Here is a 17046-nt window from a genome sequence, read left to right as displayed (position 1 = left end):
TCTGCCAGTGGTCCTACTATAAAGGCTTCTTCTATCCAACACTGGTTTCTCTCCTTAATGCTGATACTTTTCCTTGAGTCCCACCATCAATTGTCCACACATCCAGTCCCTATATCCAGTTTCAAACTATTCCTGTTCTCACTTCTATTCTCCTTCCACTTAACTCTTCCCACATCCTTGGTTTAAACCCATTGAATGTTGGGTTGGTCCAAGTGGATCAAATTTTCCCATATGGTACAGAAGCATCTTAAAAGTACTAAGGGTCCTCTTCAAACCGAGACCCAAGAACATTCCAGTTTGCTTGCGTCTGAATGACCTGATGCTCTATTGAGTTAGTAATTACATTTTAACAGAACATTGTACCACCTTGCCATTTAGATCAGCCATGATCACATTGCATGCTCATCTAATGTATGCTCAACTAATCTGGTAAAACAGACACATATTAAATCAGATTACCATAGAGTACTTTTAAATCAAACTTTAACAGAGCTTTAAACCATTGACACAAAGCATTTTCTTGGAGAATTCCTCATTTTAAAAGATTGTATTTTATTGCAAGGCATCTCAATATTCATCCCACTGTTTCAAGTGGACAGTCATCAATAAAATCACAAATCATCGATAATTGGATTAAAGCAATGAAAGGGTTTTCTTGCCTAAATTCGGTTGCATTGAATCAATGTGGCATCTTCAATAATAGTGTTGGGCTTAGTGAGAAATTAACAAATTATTGCAAGGAAGGGATTTGTAACTACTGTTAATAGTCATGGGATGCAACAGTGGGAAAGAAGTAGGAAAGCAGAACCAGAGCCGTGATGATAGGATTCCTCTCAGCTCAGAGGATCAGAATGTGGTAGTGAATTGTTGGGTCGGTCAAGAATCACGGTGCTGGAAATGGAAGATGAGAATTATTTGAGGGGAAGACATGGCCCCACACTACATAACACTGAAACAGATCCTTTGTCCCACCAGCAGGCACCTAGTTGCACTCATCCCATTTTGTTTTCAGCATTCCAAGAAACTGACCCCAGATTCTTCCACAGGGGGCAATTTAACCTACTGACCTGCCCATCCTTAGGATAATGGGAGAAAACTCATGCAGTCAGAGAAAACATGCAAACCCCATACACACAGTCGCGGAGGTTATGAGTGAATCTAGATCACAAGAGCTGCGAGGCCGTAGCTCGATTAGCTGTTCCAACAGTGGATAGTCCTTACCAATGAAACTTTAATACCTTACCAATGAAACTTTTATTTTCAGAATATTCAAAAAGTATTAAATAGGCTGCAAAATACTTTGAACAATCCTGAAATTACAAAAGGTCTAATACAGATAAGCCCATTTTTCTTTCTTTCTAAAAATGGTAATGAGACAGTAAGTAATTAAATGAAGAAGCACTGTTACAACATTAGATTTTGGACAGCTAAAGGAAAGGGATTTGAAAATGTCAAGTTTATTTAATCATTCCCCACTCTAAAATCCCCTATCTTTCATTATATTGCCTCTCAGAAATTCCCAGTCTAAACATCCACAGCCATCTGACTAGAGAATTCCATAAATGCACACGGTCTGAATGATGAACTATTTATCTGTCCAAAATAACCCATCACATATCCTGAGATTGACCCCGAGCTCAAGCCAACTCTCTCACATGAAGCAATCTAACATGTTTACTTTCAGAAGGCTTCTAATAACCCTAAAACATCTAAAATAGATAACCATCCATGCCTCCAAATCCTAAGGTATCCAGGCCCATTCCATCCACAATTTTCTCGTTATCTGCCCTTTTACGGGATTAATTTAGTAAACTTCTGAACTCCCAAGAACCCTAAAACATCAAAAATAGATAACCATCCATGCCTCCATATCCCAAGGTATCCAGGCCCATTCCATCCACAATTTTCTCATGTTATCTGCCCTTTTACGGAATTAATTTAGTAAACTTCTGAACTCCCAAGAATGTTCACCTTCTAAAATAAGCATATTATTCCAAAATTGTACAAAGCACATCGTGTGTTCGCAACAAAATGAAATGTTATTGCAGACATCATTCATCTTGTACGAGGTTCCTTGCAAAAACCTACAAAACATAATTCCAAATTGATTGCTCCTACATGTCAACTTTATGTTTCACGTACATTGACAACATTCACTTGTCCCCTAAAATTAAAAAAACGTTTCTATTCATCTTGATATGTTTCATGATAATTAATATTACAATTCTACTGGTCCATAAATTCATTTTAACTCACAGCTTACCTTCCCATTTACCATTTAGCTTTTCAAATTGCATACATTACAGTATATAATCAATGACTTGGATGTAAAAAAACTGAAGCCAAGCACTTATCATTGCAATATCCCTCTTGTTGCAGCCTGCCAACTCCATATACAACTGCTTCATAAATTAGTGGTGATGCTGCCCAATCAAAAAGTCATCTACGTTAATTTTACCTTCAACTGGCCTACTGTTACCAATCTTCCCTTTCATCAATTCAAGGACTTTGCCCTTGAATAAAGTGCATTTTACAAAGTCAAAAACAATCTACCATTATTGCTGCCAATATTTAAAACATTAGGAAATCGTACTTCAGGACCAGATATCACATTTTAATCTCATTAAATGTTTCAAGTACATTTTCTTTACTAACGTCAACTTCAGAAGATCCTTGTTCTTATCAGAGTTTTATTCGCCATCACTGTCACTCTGTAATTGTATCATTTGGTTTTCAGATAGTTTAATAACTTTGCCATTATAAGTTTGCCTGCTTTTGCTTGCAAAAGACTCAAACGTTTTAATATTTTGTTCTTTTTAAATACTTGATTTTTTAAATTTATTTTTCCTACACTGTTCCCTTTTATACTTTATTTTCTTCTAAAAATGTTGATTACTAGTGGGAATAAAAAGGCTTTTCAAGGGAAGCAAATGCAGGAACATGAACAGGAATATATTATGCATGACTTTTATACATTGCAAACATATACATAATCATAACTTTCAAGTCAAGTCAAGTCAAGTCAAGTCAAATTTATTTGTCACATACACATACTCGATGTGCAGTGAAATGAAAGTGGCAATGCCTGCGGGTTGTGCACAAAAATAATTACAGTTACAGCATATAAATAAAGTTAATAAGTTACTAAACATAGCACAAAAAGTGTCGACAAAAATTTAGTCTCTGGGGTTATCAAAGTTGACAGTCCTGATGGCCTGTGGGAAGAAGCTCCGTCTCATCCTCTCCGTTTTCACAGCGTGACAGCGGAGGCGTTTGCCTGACCGTAGCATCTGGAACAGTCCGTTACTGGGGTGGCAGGGGTCCCTCATGATCTGGAATTTATCAGAGGTCCACAGGGCTGGTCATGCCTTTATTTTGTAAATGCTGGACTGATTCCTATTGTTTGTTATTATTCTCAGCAGCCCATAAATTGATTGAATTAATAAGAGGGTCTAATGTAACACAGGCCAAATCAAGTAAGGAAGGTGAACCAGATGGAATTTTAACAACAATCTGGTCGTTTCAGTCAACACTTGGCATTGCAAATTTCACCAACCAAATGTAAATCGCCCAACTGCTACAATGAGATTTAAATACTTTGTATCATATCCATAGATTGCTAATCCAGTGACATACAACTATGCTTCTAAAACACTGTATACAGATCTATTGTGACAGATAATCAATCACATATATGCAGTTACAAAGAAAACAGACTGAGTTTGGATCAAGCACTGATTTCAACTAGGTTAGATGCTGAGGAAAAACTTATCTGATTTTTCAGAGCAAATTGAGTGTAAGGAGTGTAAAGCCAAGAATACAGATATGCCAAAAAATAAAAATGCTGCTTGACATCAGGTAATAGAGCAGCTAAACCTTCCAAGGAACTCAGAAGACTGATTATCAAAGAGTAGTAATAGCAGATGGAAGATGTCGCCGACATTCAAATGCATGTAAATTGCAAGGCCTATTTAACATATGCATATTTGTCTCTCAAAAGTGATTAATTTGCAATGTACAACTGCTAGTAAATATAACTTAAAAAGTAATACTTTGCAATTTATCAAAGTAACAATGTAAATGTGTTGCCCTCCCTGTCAGAGCCTTATTCACTCTGCTCCCAAGGTAGCTTCAGTGCAGATGAGTTACACACCACAATATAAATTGTGCATTAATCAGTTTCTGGAAAGAAGTAGAGGTTCACCCTGGGCAGAACACAGGACTGTCACTGACAGACCCACAGAGAGGCAAGCTTAGTGAAAGACGCACTTTGTTCAGCCTGAAACTTGTTGGGCTTCCAAGGCTAGACGAGGCCTGCAAGTAAATGCTGCCAACTGCAACATTGTGAGGTGTAGGAGTACATGCTGGGGACATGAAGCTTGATGCAGTCACCTCAAAAACAGTGGGGAAGGACCAGCTGAGGGCTGGTCACTGGACAGTGAGGATCCAGGCCTTGTGAAAAAGCCTCTTGTATGCATCACAGATGTTTTGTTTCAGGAGAAAACGTGAACTATGCAGAAGGAATACAGCACAGCAAAGTGTACGGTCATGCACTTTGGTACTAGGAATAAAGGCATAGACTATTTCTCAGAAGTGCTAGTGCAGGATTCCCAAAAGTTTGCAACTTGGGTCAGTAGTAAGGAAGGCAAATGCAATGTTAGCATTTATTTTGAGAGGACTAGAATAGAAAAACAGAGGTGTAATGCTGAGGCTTTATAAGGTACTGGTTAAACTACATTTGGACTATTGTGATCGGTTTTTGGCCCCATATCTGAGGAGGGATGCGTTGGCGTTGAAGAGGTTAATGGGGATGATTGGGTTAACATATGATGAGCGTTTCACAGCTCTGGGTCTGTACTCGCTGGAGTTTAGAAAGATGAGGGGGGAACCTCATTGAAATTTACCGAATAGTGAAAGACCTGGATAGAGTGGATGTGGGGAGGATGTTTCCACTAGTGGGAGAGGCTAGGATCACACGGCATGGCCTCAGAATAAAAGGATATACCTTTAGAAAGGAGATGAGGAGGAATTTCATTAGTCAAAGGATGACGAATATGTGGAATTCATTGCCACTGATGACTGTGGAGGCCAAGTCATTGGATTTTTTAAGCAGAGATTGACAGGTTCTTTATTAGTAAGGGTGTCAAAGGTTATGGGGAGTAGGTAGTAGAATGGAATTGAGAGGGAAAGATAGATCAGCCATGATTGAATGGTGGGGTAGACTTGATGGGCTGGATGGCCCAATTCTGTTTCTATGACATATGCACGATGCATCATAAAAGAATGCAATGACTGAACTGATGGTACATTGAAATAATATGTATGTTTGTATGGTTTTTGACTTTGCTATATATATGCAAAGACAAAATCAATGCCTCCAAGTCATTGCGGGTATTTGGACATTCGTTTTCAGGCTCCTACAGCTTCTTCCCGATAGCAGGAGTGAAATGAGAGAGCGGCCAGGGTGGTGTGGGTCTCTGCCGATGCTGGCTGCATTTTGACGCAGCGAATCCTGTAGATCCCTTCGATGATGGGGAGGTCAGTGTCCATGATGAACTGGGCAGTGTTCACCACTTTTTGCAATCTTCTTCTTCCTGGGCGTTCCAATTGTCGAACCAGGCCATGTTGCCACCAGTCAATATGCTCCCTATTGTTCATCTGCAGAAGTTCAAGAGAATATTCATTGACATACTGAACTGCCTCAATCTTCTAAGGAAATAGAGGTGTTGATGGGCTTTCTTTGTGATAGCATCAATGTGCTGATCCAAGACAAATCTTCAGAGATGTGCACGCCCAGGAATATGCTTTTGACTCTCTCCACCCCCTCAATGTAGACAGGTTTATGGATCCTTGTCCTTCCTCTTCCAAAGTCCACAATCAGGTCCTTGGCTTTACTGACGTTGAGATCAAGGTTGTTGTTCTGGCACCATTTGGTTAGTCGATCAATCTCCCTCCTATACTCTACATATACTTTACAGGCTATAGAAAGTCTGTAAAGCTGCAGTAAGTAAAAAATTCAATGTTCCATAGACAGTACATACTACAATTAATCACTTGGCTCTTGACTGTACAGAGATCCTAGTCACTTGGTAGGTCATGTTTTTAAACCAGGTTTGAGGCCTTGAACTTCAAATGCTCTTTCCTCAGATGGCTCAGTGCTGTGTTGGTGCACTGAAGAAGATGAGGAGTTGGTGTTGGGATAGCAAGGACAGGTTGGTAAAGGACATCATTTGTTTTGTGGATGTTTAGGGTAAGGGTCATTGTCTACTCTGCTTTAGATAATGTTGATGATGACTTGGCATTCAATGTAAAAATGTGGGCATGCACAATTACTGTCTACAAACTGTAGTTCAATTACCATAAGTGGAGTCAACAGGTGACCAGTTTTCCATTTGTGTTGTAGATGAACTCTATTCCAGTATGAAGGTTATTTAAAGATTAAGCTCGGTATTCATCCAGAATGAATGGGAAAAGTGATGGGGCTGAACATCAGTCTGTGCTGAGATTGATTGTATTGTGGACCTGTTGGTGACATAATTTGGAAACAAATCTCTGACGACAACCAAATTTGGTAACGATAGTCTGCCATCCCACTTGATAAATGAAATGAAAGGCTTTTGGAGGACACAAACCAACATAGAGTGGCTGGTGCTGTCTGTCCCATACACTTTCTTTGGAGATATCACATGGAAAAGATTACATTCATTGTGCCTCTAGATGAAGAAAGTCTCAGCCACAAAGAGGAATAAGTTGAGGAGAATTCTTACAATGACTTTTCCTGTAGCAAAAACAAGAAAGATCCCTCTGTAGTTACCGCAGTTAGAGCTGCATTCTAGAAACATAGATAGAAACATAGAAAATAGGCCCCTTCGAGCCAGCACTGCCATTCATTGTGATCATAGCTGATCGTCCACAATCAATAACCCGTGCCTGCCTTCTCCCCATATCCCTTGATTCCACTAGCCCCCAGAGCTGTATCTAACTTGAAGTCTTCTGACTTGAAGCCTGTCAGAATTACAAAAACATTGTCCTGTGGCATATCCTTCTCTTCTCAGATATAGAGTTGAAGTGATGAATTGGGGATAGACACAAAATGCTGGAGTAACTCAGCGGGACAGGCAGCATCTCTGGAGAGAAGGAATGGGTGACGTTTCGGGTCGAGACCATTCTTCAGTCCGAAGAAGGGTCTCGACCTGAAACATCACCCATTCATTCTCTCCAGAGATGCTGCCTCGCCCGCTGAGTTACTCCAGCATTTTGTGTCTACCTTCGATTTAAACCAGCATCTGCAATTCTTTCCTACACATGAAGTTATGAATTTATGCCTGGAGCTCTTCGCCATCAAGTGTTCGAACTTTAGCAGGAATATGGTAATCTCACGAGGTCTTGTTGCTTTTTGGTCCATTAACAACTGTAAATCCCCCACCGCTCCCCTCCCACAAGGTGTCCCCCAAGGCTCAGTCCTTGGCCCCCTCCTCTTCATCCTCTACCTGTTCCCCCTTGGTCAATTAATCCGCCGTCATGGTCTCAACTTCCACTGCTTCGCCGATGATATCCAGCTCCTCATCTCCACCAAGTCAATCTCCTCCACCACACACTCTACACTGACAAACTGCATTACTGAAATAAAATCTTGGCTTCAATCAAACTTCCTCAAACTCAATTGCAACAAATCTGAAATCATCATCATTGGTCCAAAAATGCTCACCAAATCCACCCAAAACTTCATCCTCAACATTGATGGTCTCCCAGTATCCACCTCACCTCACATCCGGAATCTTGGAATCATCCTTGATCAAACCCTCTCCTTCGACAAACACATCAAACACATCACAAAGACAGCCTTCTTCCACCTCAAAAACATTGCCCGTCTCCGTCCATCCCTCTCCTCCACAGCTGCAGAAACCCTCATCCACGCCTTCATCACCTCCCGTCTGGACTACTGGCGCACCCTCAAAAATCATCAATAAACTTCAATACATTCAAAACTCCGCTGCCCGTCTACTCACACACACCTCGATCCGTGACCATATCACCCCCGTCCTTTATAAACTCCACTGGCTCCCCATCCCCCAGAGAATCCAGTACAAAATCCTCCTCATAACCTACAAAGCCCTCCATAACCTGGCCCCATCCTACCTGACCGACCTCCTCCACAGGCACACTCCCACCTGCACCCTCCGCTCTGCCGCTGCCAATCTCCTATCCCCCCACATCCGGACTAAACTCAGATCCTGGGGGGACAGGGCTTTCTCCATCGCTGCTCCCACCCTATGGAACTCACTACCCCAAACCGTTAGAGACTCCCCCACACTCACCACATTCAAAACATCGCTGAAGTCTCACCTGTTCAGTACTGCCTTCAACCACTGAAGGTCACCTCACCTACTGTCTCCTTTCTCTGTTCATTTATTTATTTACTTATTTATCTATTTATTAATTTCCCTATGTTCTCAAAATCTCTGTAAAGCGTCTTTGAGTATATGAAAAGCGCTATATAAATAAAATGTATTATTATTATTATTTGGTCTTTTCAACTTCTTGTTGATCTGGAATGATGGCAAGACTAACTGGCTAGTGTGCTCCATGATGGAGTCAAGGAGTCTTATGTCAAAGTCAGGATCAAGTTATTCAAAGTTCTCCTACCAGCTGGTACTGGTTGCCTTTCTATCCTAAATAAACTCTTTGAATATCAAATGTGTTGTTACACTAAATTGAGAAACAGCTTTACCCGTTGCACCATTATAAATGAAAACAAGAAAGCCAGCCTTTGACCAGCCCTCCTCCCTCATAGGGACCCAATGCGCAAAACACAGTGATATAATTAGAAGTATTTTCCAAAAGAAAGCATCTCACTGATTCAAGCTTTGAAGGTGGCAAAAACAAAGCCATAAGCCAATATAATTAACATAATAAAATAAGTAATCCGTGCTAGCTAGAAATTCAAAAACCTTTGACATTTTCTACACTATGGGGAATGGAAAATTCACTTTTCGAACTCGTCAACTGCAGTCGTTATGTTTTAAATCATAACATTAATTTAAGAAAGGAAACAAAATTAGATACGATGAACAATTATTTTTCTGCATCTTTATTTTGACAAATCAATACCTCAAAATTCTGTATTTCAAACAATTCTATTCCATATTTACTTGAAAGGTCATCATCAAATAATAAAAATAGACACAGGTGCTGGATGAACTCAGCCGGTCAGGCAGCATCTCTGGAGAAAATGGACTGGTAACGTTTTGGGTCGCGACCCATCTTCAAAAACGTCAGCTATCCATTTTATCCAGTGATGTTGCTTGATTGGCTGAGTTATTCCAGCATTTTGTGTCTCCCTTTGGTATAAACCAGAATCTACATATCTTTTTTATCACAAGTAGAAATATTAACTTTTTCTTCTTCCCACTCTCCACAAGATATCCAGTACAGCTTTAATCCAATTACAAGGACAAATAAACATAAATAAAAAAATTGGAAGGATGGATTTCTGGCAAAGAAAAGCACCCTGTTAAACGAAGGTCACGCCCACAGAAAATGGTGGAAATAATGTCATTATTTCTTACTTTCAGTTTCTAACGAGAAAAAATAATTTTGTTTTGAGAGGGCCATGCAGGATAAAAATACCACGTTTCAAAAGTGGCCATTCAACACTATATAGCCCCCAGAAAGAAAATTACATACACAAGAAAGTTTAAAAATTTGCAGTCAGCTGGGGATTGTAAAATGCAGTGAATACACAACTAACTTCTGTTCTAAAATAATTTCAACTTATCTTTGCTCAATTTATTATCATAAGAACACCTTTTACCAACACTAATTACACACAATGTACTTGATGACTCTTTAAAGACATATTGTACTTTGATGACTCTTTGGTTTAGCCAATAACACCATTCCAGTCCCCAAAAACGTAAGTAATCTTAAAACATGTATTTCATGCCAACCAAGAATCTTTAAAATACCCATGGCGGAGAAAAGTTTCTTGGGAAAGTAATGCGAACATGTTGACAAGAAAATGGCACATTAGAGATTTCATAAGCAGCAAAAGTGAAAGTTTATGCCAAATACATCAGTGAAGCAGATCAATACGAACACAATCACAAACATCAAATTAAGAAATGTTAAGATAAAATTTTGAGTTTCCAATAATATGGCAAAATTATGTATTAATGTATTAATAATGCAGTACATGTCAATACCGCCACCTATTTGAATAACTGCAAAAAGCAGCTATTCCTCTTTTCACAGAAAACCAAATTTAGTCATCTACCAAATATTAAAAAGGGTTTTTATTGTCTGCCATCCCTTCACATATTTAATTCAAAAATCTACTAAACTATAAACCTCTGGATTTTGATGGTAACTAGTTCAGATATAAATTATGCTCCAGGGCTTCATATTTGACAAAAGTCAAATGACTTTTCCTTTTTATCATATCTCCTGAGCTCATTGTTTTACAGTTATTTTTAATCTTTCATGTGTAATTGCAAAACCGATCCCAAAATTGCAAATCAAACAATTGCACAGATTTAGAAATTTAGAGCTATTTGCTTCAACAAAACTAGCATCGAATTTGATAACGTCACTGGCAACGAACCTGAATAAAAACATAAACAAAGGCCTCCTCTGCTGCAAACTTCAACGAGTCAGATATATTGTATTGTAGCAAAAAACGTTCTTTAACGTGCACAATTCTAATCTTATGCGTTTAATAATTACAATACAATACCCATCATCCAAATGCAAATTACAGCAAACACAATTTTGCAGAATGAAAGTTGCAGATAAGTGAATGGCGTCCATTAAGATTAATGTGCTGTACAAATATATAGAAATATGTGTGCACTATGCTGGCTTGCAGGATTCATTTACTGTCTCGACCCAGATATCTATTGGCAGTCACGCAAGCGTAATCTTGCAATGTCATGCAAAATCTAGTAAAAGCAATCGGAATTATTTGACCTTTATTGTTTTGCATTTTGCATGTGATCTATTTCGCAAAATTTCCAAGCCAAAATGCTTTTAAGCAACCACCAGTGTTTGACAGAACATTCGTATTCAACGAGGGTGGTGGCCAAAAGCTAAATATAAATGCTAACATTATGCTCTAAAATAGCTCTCACGTTGAAAACTGAAAGCAGGTATGATTGTCATAATTCATCAGCTAAGAATTAATACGTAATTCTCATGTGAAGATGTTAATAATCCAAATAAATCATTAAACTATAATAGTCCTCTTAGGCCACGTCTGCATACACTTTCAACCCATTTTATATTGTTGCCCCCACCCCCACAGCTTTTACAAAGGGGCAAAGAGAAAATTGAATTAAATTTGGCAGAAATATCTCCAGTGATCATTGTCTTTTAATTGCCAATAGAGGTTTGCGTCGTTGTTATTGTAAGATTGAGTACAATACAGAAGCTGAGTGGCATGGGGTTGTTGTAATGGACAATTAAAGCCGGTGACAACCACCCACCCACCCACGGCTTTCAGCGCATCTCCACACTGGGCGAGCGACGACAGTCAGCGCTGCTGTCAGCCGCGACCGCGGACACCGCACCTCGGGTTTACGGGTGTCATCCAGGGAGAGAGGTGCTATTCTGCCGGCAGTAAATACTTACAGCCCTCCGACTTGCCCACAGCCGCAATCTACCCCCGCTCCGCTTCGTCTGGTCCGGCGCGGCCTGGCCTCGCCTCGCCAGCAGCGCACGGGTTAAACCACCGTATTTACTGATTCCACATCCGGGCCCTGCCACAGGACCGCCGGAAGGAAGTGCGCGGCGCAGCCCGCCCGGGCCCGCTGTGCGCCTGCGCGGCAGCCCGACGGTTGGTCCGTTGGACTTCAACCCCGGCGCTCGCGCTGGAGCGGCCGTTGGCCTCGGCTCCCCCTCCCCCCTCCACTCAGAGAGCGCATGCGTGGCGGGAGCGTTCGCGCCGGCAGGTGAGCGAATGAGGGGGACGGGAGGGCGCGTGCGTAGAGGGGGTGTTCCCGCCGGCAGGTGGTGAGGGGAGCGCATGCGCGACGGGAGCGTGAGTGACGACAGGTGAGTGAAGGCAGATGAGTGAGTGAGTGAAGGAGACGGGATAGCGCATGCGTAGATGGGGTGTTCCCGCCGGCAGGAGGTGAGGGGAGCGCATGCGCGACGGGGTGTGATAGCGAAGGAGGCGGGAAAGCGCGTGCGCGGATGGTGTTGGTGCCGGCAGTAGAGCGAGGGAGGCGGGAGAGAGCATGCGCGGTCTTGAGGCGAGAGCCCGTCACAGAAACAAAATGCTGGCGTAACTCAGCGGGACAGGCAGCATCTCTGGAGAGAAACGATGGGTGACGATTCAGGTCGACGCCCTTCTTACTGATTCCTTTTATAGGTTGTAAGATATTACGGCTTCAGCATGTAGATAGAAACAAGCACAGGGTTTCGGTATACGCCAGTATGGGTCTTTATTTTACCAAAGGGGCATCTTACAAGAGGCACAGATTTTTTTTCTCTCAGAAGGTAGTGAATCTCCAGAATTCTTAACCAAGAAGGCGTTTAGGCCAGATCATGAGATAGTTAAGACGGAGATAGATAATTATTTGAAAGGACTAGAGCGGTATGGTGAACTGATGTAAAAGAGGCATTGAGGCCAGCATATACACCGTGCACACTCACACATATTCACAAGACTGATAAGATATAGAATATATCATGACACAAATCATACCATTCTAGCACTCAGTTCTTAAAGTTACAGTCACCATTATATACACTACACTGCTCTCCCCTAAGAAAGTAAAATAACTTGTAAATTAGACAAGCAAGAATAATTTTATAAATTTAATCTGACTTTTTTTCGCACCCTGATCTCCCGAGTGGTTTAGGGGAAGTGTCAGGTTGTGGTTCTAAAGGAGAGTCAAGTTCAGGATCTTTTAGCTTTGTCTCTACTTTCTTTGGAGATTCTGATTTTACATCTGAACGTGGAATAATACCAAAGTCTGACAGATTTGCTTCTTCGTCTATGCGTTGCTCTTGTTCATCTCTTATTGGAATCATATGGTTTATGTGCACACTTCGAACACGTCCTCCAATTTCTACCAAGTACCTCCTGGTACCACACACTTCAACTACTATTCCCACCTCCCATTTGTTTGCTTTGTAAGGGGGGCTGAGAACACGAACCTCATCATGTGTATTGAACCTTCATTCTTTTTTACTTCCACCATAATGACGTTTCCGATCAGATTGCTTTAGGTAGAACCAAACTCAGTCTAGTTCTGAGCCTTCTTTTCATGAGAAGTTCAGCTGGCGTATACCCTGTGGTAGATTGTGACATGGAACGATATTGCAGTAAGAAACTAGCTAGCCGCTGTGAAATACTGAATTTTGAATTCCCTTCAATAACTTGTTTTTTGAGAGCTCCTTTGACCATTCTGACTGACCTTTCGGTTGCACCGTTAGATGCCGGATGGTAATTTGGCACTAAGGAATGCTTGATGCCATATAGCTTCAGGTGTTGTGGTGTTTGTACCCATGTGTACCACCTCAATCCACTTTCAGTGGCAATCTACCAAAACAAGAAATTTATTATTCCCGTGTTCATAAAAATTCACATGAACCCTCTGAAAAGGTCTAGTAGGCTAAGACCATGTTTGCAAAGGGGTTTGGGCAGGCCTACTTCTACAACTCTGACAGGTGCTACATTTGTTTGCCATTGCTTCTATGTCATTGTCCAATCCTGGCCAATACACGCTGCCGCCCACGACCTTCCCGACCCCCTCACCGCCGCCCACGCCCTCCCCGGCCATCCGCTGACCGAGCCGACCGTCACTCACCCGGACTCCAGATCCCCGCGGGCCTCCCCCAGCGACCGTGCTGACCCGCGCCGCTCCACCGCCCAGCAGCAGGTCACAGCCGTCGCTATACCCGGCCCCCGGGACCAACAACAGGCTGCAGCTCCACCTGGCTCACACACACCGCGCTGGGCCCACAGCCCCCACCCACCAGGCAGAGCCCTTCAGCACTGCTGGGTCCTACTGCCCACCCCCTACTACAGGTAACTGCAGCAGGGGTTCCACTGGGTCTCCCCCTTCCCCCTCCAGCCAGGCGACCCCCAGTACTCCCCACATCGGTCCTCATGCCCCCCTCTGCCCAGCTAACCCACCACCCCCCCACCATACATCCCCTCCACCTGCCCCCCTGCCTCCATCCGACCCCAACCCCCACCATTGCCGGGTGTTCACCATCCCCCCTGACCTCCCCCTTTCAGACACCGAACGGTCTGTCCTCAGCAGAGGCCTTACCTTTGTTCCCCTCCGCCCCCACATCAACGAGTTCCGCGTCCGCCATGACGTGGAGCTCTTCTTCCGCCGCCTCCGCCTCCGAGCCTTTTACCATGGTAAGGAGTCCCGACCCCGCACTGATGACCCCTTCTCCCGTCTCCAACGGACCCCCTCCACTTTTACCCCCCAGTATGGCCTACTACCCCCACTAGAACTTTTTATTTCAAACTGCCGGCGTGACATCGGCCGCCTCAAATTTTCCACCCCCCTGACTAACTCTAACCTCTCCCCTCCTGAACGTGCAGCCCTCAACTCACTCCGCAACAACCCGGACTTAATAATTAAACCCGCTGACAAGGGAGGGGCTGTGGTAGTCTGGCGTGCTGACCTCTACCGCACCGAGGCCAGACGACAACTATCAGACACCTCTTCCTACCTATCCCTGGACCATGACCCCACCGATGAACACCAGACCTTCATCAGCAGCACCATCACCGACCTCACCAACTCCGGCGAACTACCCCTCAGTGCCTCCAATCTCATAGTTCCCCAGCCCCGCACGGCCCGATTCTACCTCCTACCCAAAATCCACAAACACAATTGTCCCGGCAGACCCATTGTCTCTGCCTGCTCATGCCCCACCGAACTTATCTCTACCTACCTCGACTCCATCCTATCCCCCCTGGTCAAATCCCTCCCCACCTACGTCCAAGACACCTCACACGCTCTCCATCTCCTGGATAACTTCCGGTTCCCAGGCCCCCACTCCCTCATTTTCACCATGGATGTCCAGTCACTCTACACTTCCATCCCCCACAAGGATGGTCTCGAAGCCCTCCGTTTCTTCCTCGACCGTAGAACCAGCCAATCCCCATCGACCAACACTCTCCTCCGCCTAGCAGAGCTGGTTCTTACCCTCAACAACTTCTCCTTTGACTCCTCCCACTTCCTCCAAACCAGAGGCGTAGCTATGGGCACTAGCTACGCCTGCCTCTTTGTCGGGTACGTCGAACAATCCCTGTTCCAGACGTACACTGGCCCCATCCCCGAACTCTACCTCCGCTACATCGACGACTGCATTGGTGCTACCTCTTGCACCCATGCAGAACTCACTGACTTTATACACTTCACCTCCAATTTCCATCCTGCCCTTAAATATACCTGGAATATCTCTGACATCTCCCTCCCGTTTCTGGACCTCACCATCTCCATCACAGGAGAAAAATTAGTGACGGACATTTATTACAAGCCCACCGACTCGCACAGCTATCTGGACTACACTTCTTCCCACCCGGTCCCCTGCAAAAAGTCTATCCCCTACTCCCAATTCCTCCGTCTACGCCGCATCTGTGCCCGGGATGAGGTGTTTCAGACTAGGGCTTCCGAGATGTCCTCGTTTTTCAGAAAACGGGGCTTCCCCTCCTCCATTATAGATGAGGCTCTCACTAGGGTCTCTTCTACATCCCGCAGCTCCGCTCTTGCTCCCCATCCCCCCACTCGCAACAAGGACAGGATCCCCCTCGTTCTCACCTTCCACCCCACCAGCCAGCGGATCCAACATATCATCCACCAACATTTCCGTCACCTACAACAGGACCCCACCACTGGCCATATCTTCCCATCCCCTCCCCTCTCTGCATTCCGCAGAGACCGTTCCCTCCGCAACTCCCTGGTCCACTCGTCCCTTCCTACCCAAACCACCCTAACCCCGGGCACTTTCCCTTGCAACCGCACGAGATGCAACACCTGTCCCTTTACCTCCCCCCTCAACTCCATCAAAGGACCCAAACATTCTTTCCAGGTGAGACAGAGGTTCACCTGCACCTCCTCCAACCTCATCTATTGCATCCGCTGCTCTAGATGTCAACTCATCTATATCGGCGAAACCAAGCGCAGGCTCGGCGATCGCTTCGCTGAACACCTGCGCTCGGTCCGCATTAACGCCACTGATCTCCCGGTGGCCCAGCACTTCAACTCCCCTTCCCATTCCCAGTCTGACCTCTCTGTCATGGGCCTCCTCCAGTGCCATAGTGAGGCCCGCCGGAAATTGGAGGAGCAGCACCTCATATTTCGCCTGGGCAGTTTGCGGCCCGGTGGTATGAACGTCGACTTCTCCAACTTCAGATAGCTCCTCTGTCCCTCCCTTCCCCTCCTCCTTCCCAGATCTCCCTCTATCTTCCTGTCTCCACCTATATCCTTCCTTTGTCCCACCCCCGACATCAGTCTGAAGAAGGGTCTCGACCCGAAACGTCACCCATTCCTTCTCTCCCGAGATGCTGCCTGACCTGCTGAGTTACTCCAGCATTTTGTGAATAAATCGATTTGTACCAGCATCTGCAGTTATTTTCTTATACTTACAATACATGCAACCTCTGGCTATAGACTTCATTCCCACAATACCTGTGGGTTCACTATGGAGTTCTTCAAGTAATCTTTGTCTTAAACAATTGGGTACTCCTACTCGGTGACCCCATTTAATACACCCTTGCTCACATGACAGTTCATGTCGTTTATTGTGATAAGATTTTAGTTTATTAGTACATGGTTTATTTCTGACCATCCACACAACGTTTGTTCGTTTACTTGTTTTAGCACTGTTTCCTTTTGAATTTCAGCAGCAATTTCAGCTGCTGTGACTGGAAAGTCATTGTCCACAACTTCTGTGACATAGATAGCACCTTTTCAATGCCCACATCTGAAGCAAACACGACAATGATTCAGCGATAGCATTTTCTTTTGAGCTGCGGTACTCAATGCTGTATCATACTGTGACAGGAGAACAGCT

At 43.8% G+C, this 17046-nt stretch overlaps 1 protein-coding gene across 6 annotated transcripts in view; it reads right to left on the bottom strand.

Annotated features, from left to right (window-relative positions):
* The window catches only part of herc1 (HECT and RLD domain containing E3 ubiquitin protein ligase family member 1), a 242837-nt gene extending 231117 nt beyond the window's left edge, over nt 1-11720 (bottom strand). For all 6 annotated transcript variants that reach the window (XM_078430008.1, XM_078430009.1, XM_078430012.1 and 3 more), the window contains exon 1: nt 11629-11720. The gene's annotated coding sequence lies outside the window, so the exon portion shown is untranslated. The remainder of the gene's footprint in view (nt 1-11628) is intronic.
* Nucleotides 11721-17046: the final 5326 nt, after the last annotated feature.

The sequence above is a fragment of the Rhinoraja longicauda genome, chromosome 38 (assembly GCF_053455715.1).
Source record: "Rhinoraja longicauda isolate Sanriku21f chromosome 38, sRhiLon1.1, whole genome shotgun sequence".
Classification (NCBI taxonomy): Eukaryota; Metazoa; Chordata; class Chondrichthyes; order Rajiformes; family Arhynchobatidae; genus Rhinoraja; species Rhinoraja longicauda.
Note: the sequence above shows the minus strand (reverse complement) of the source record. Positions and strands in the feature narration are given on the sequence as shown.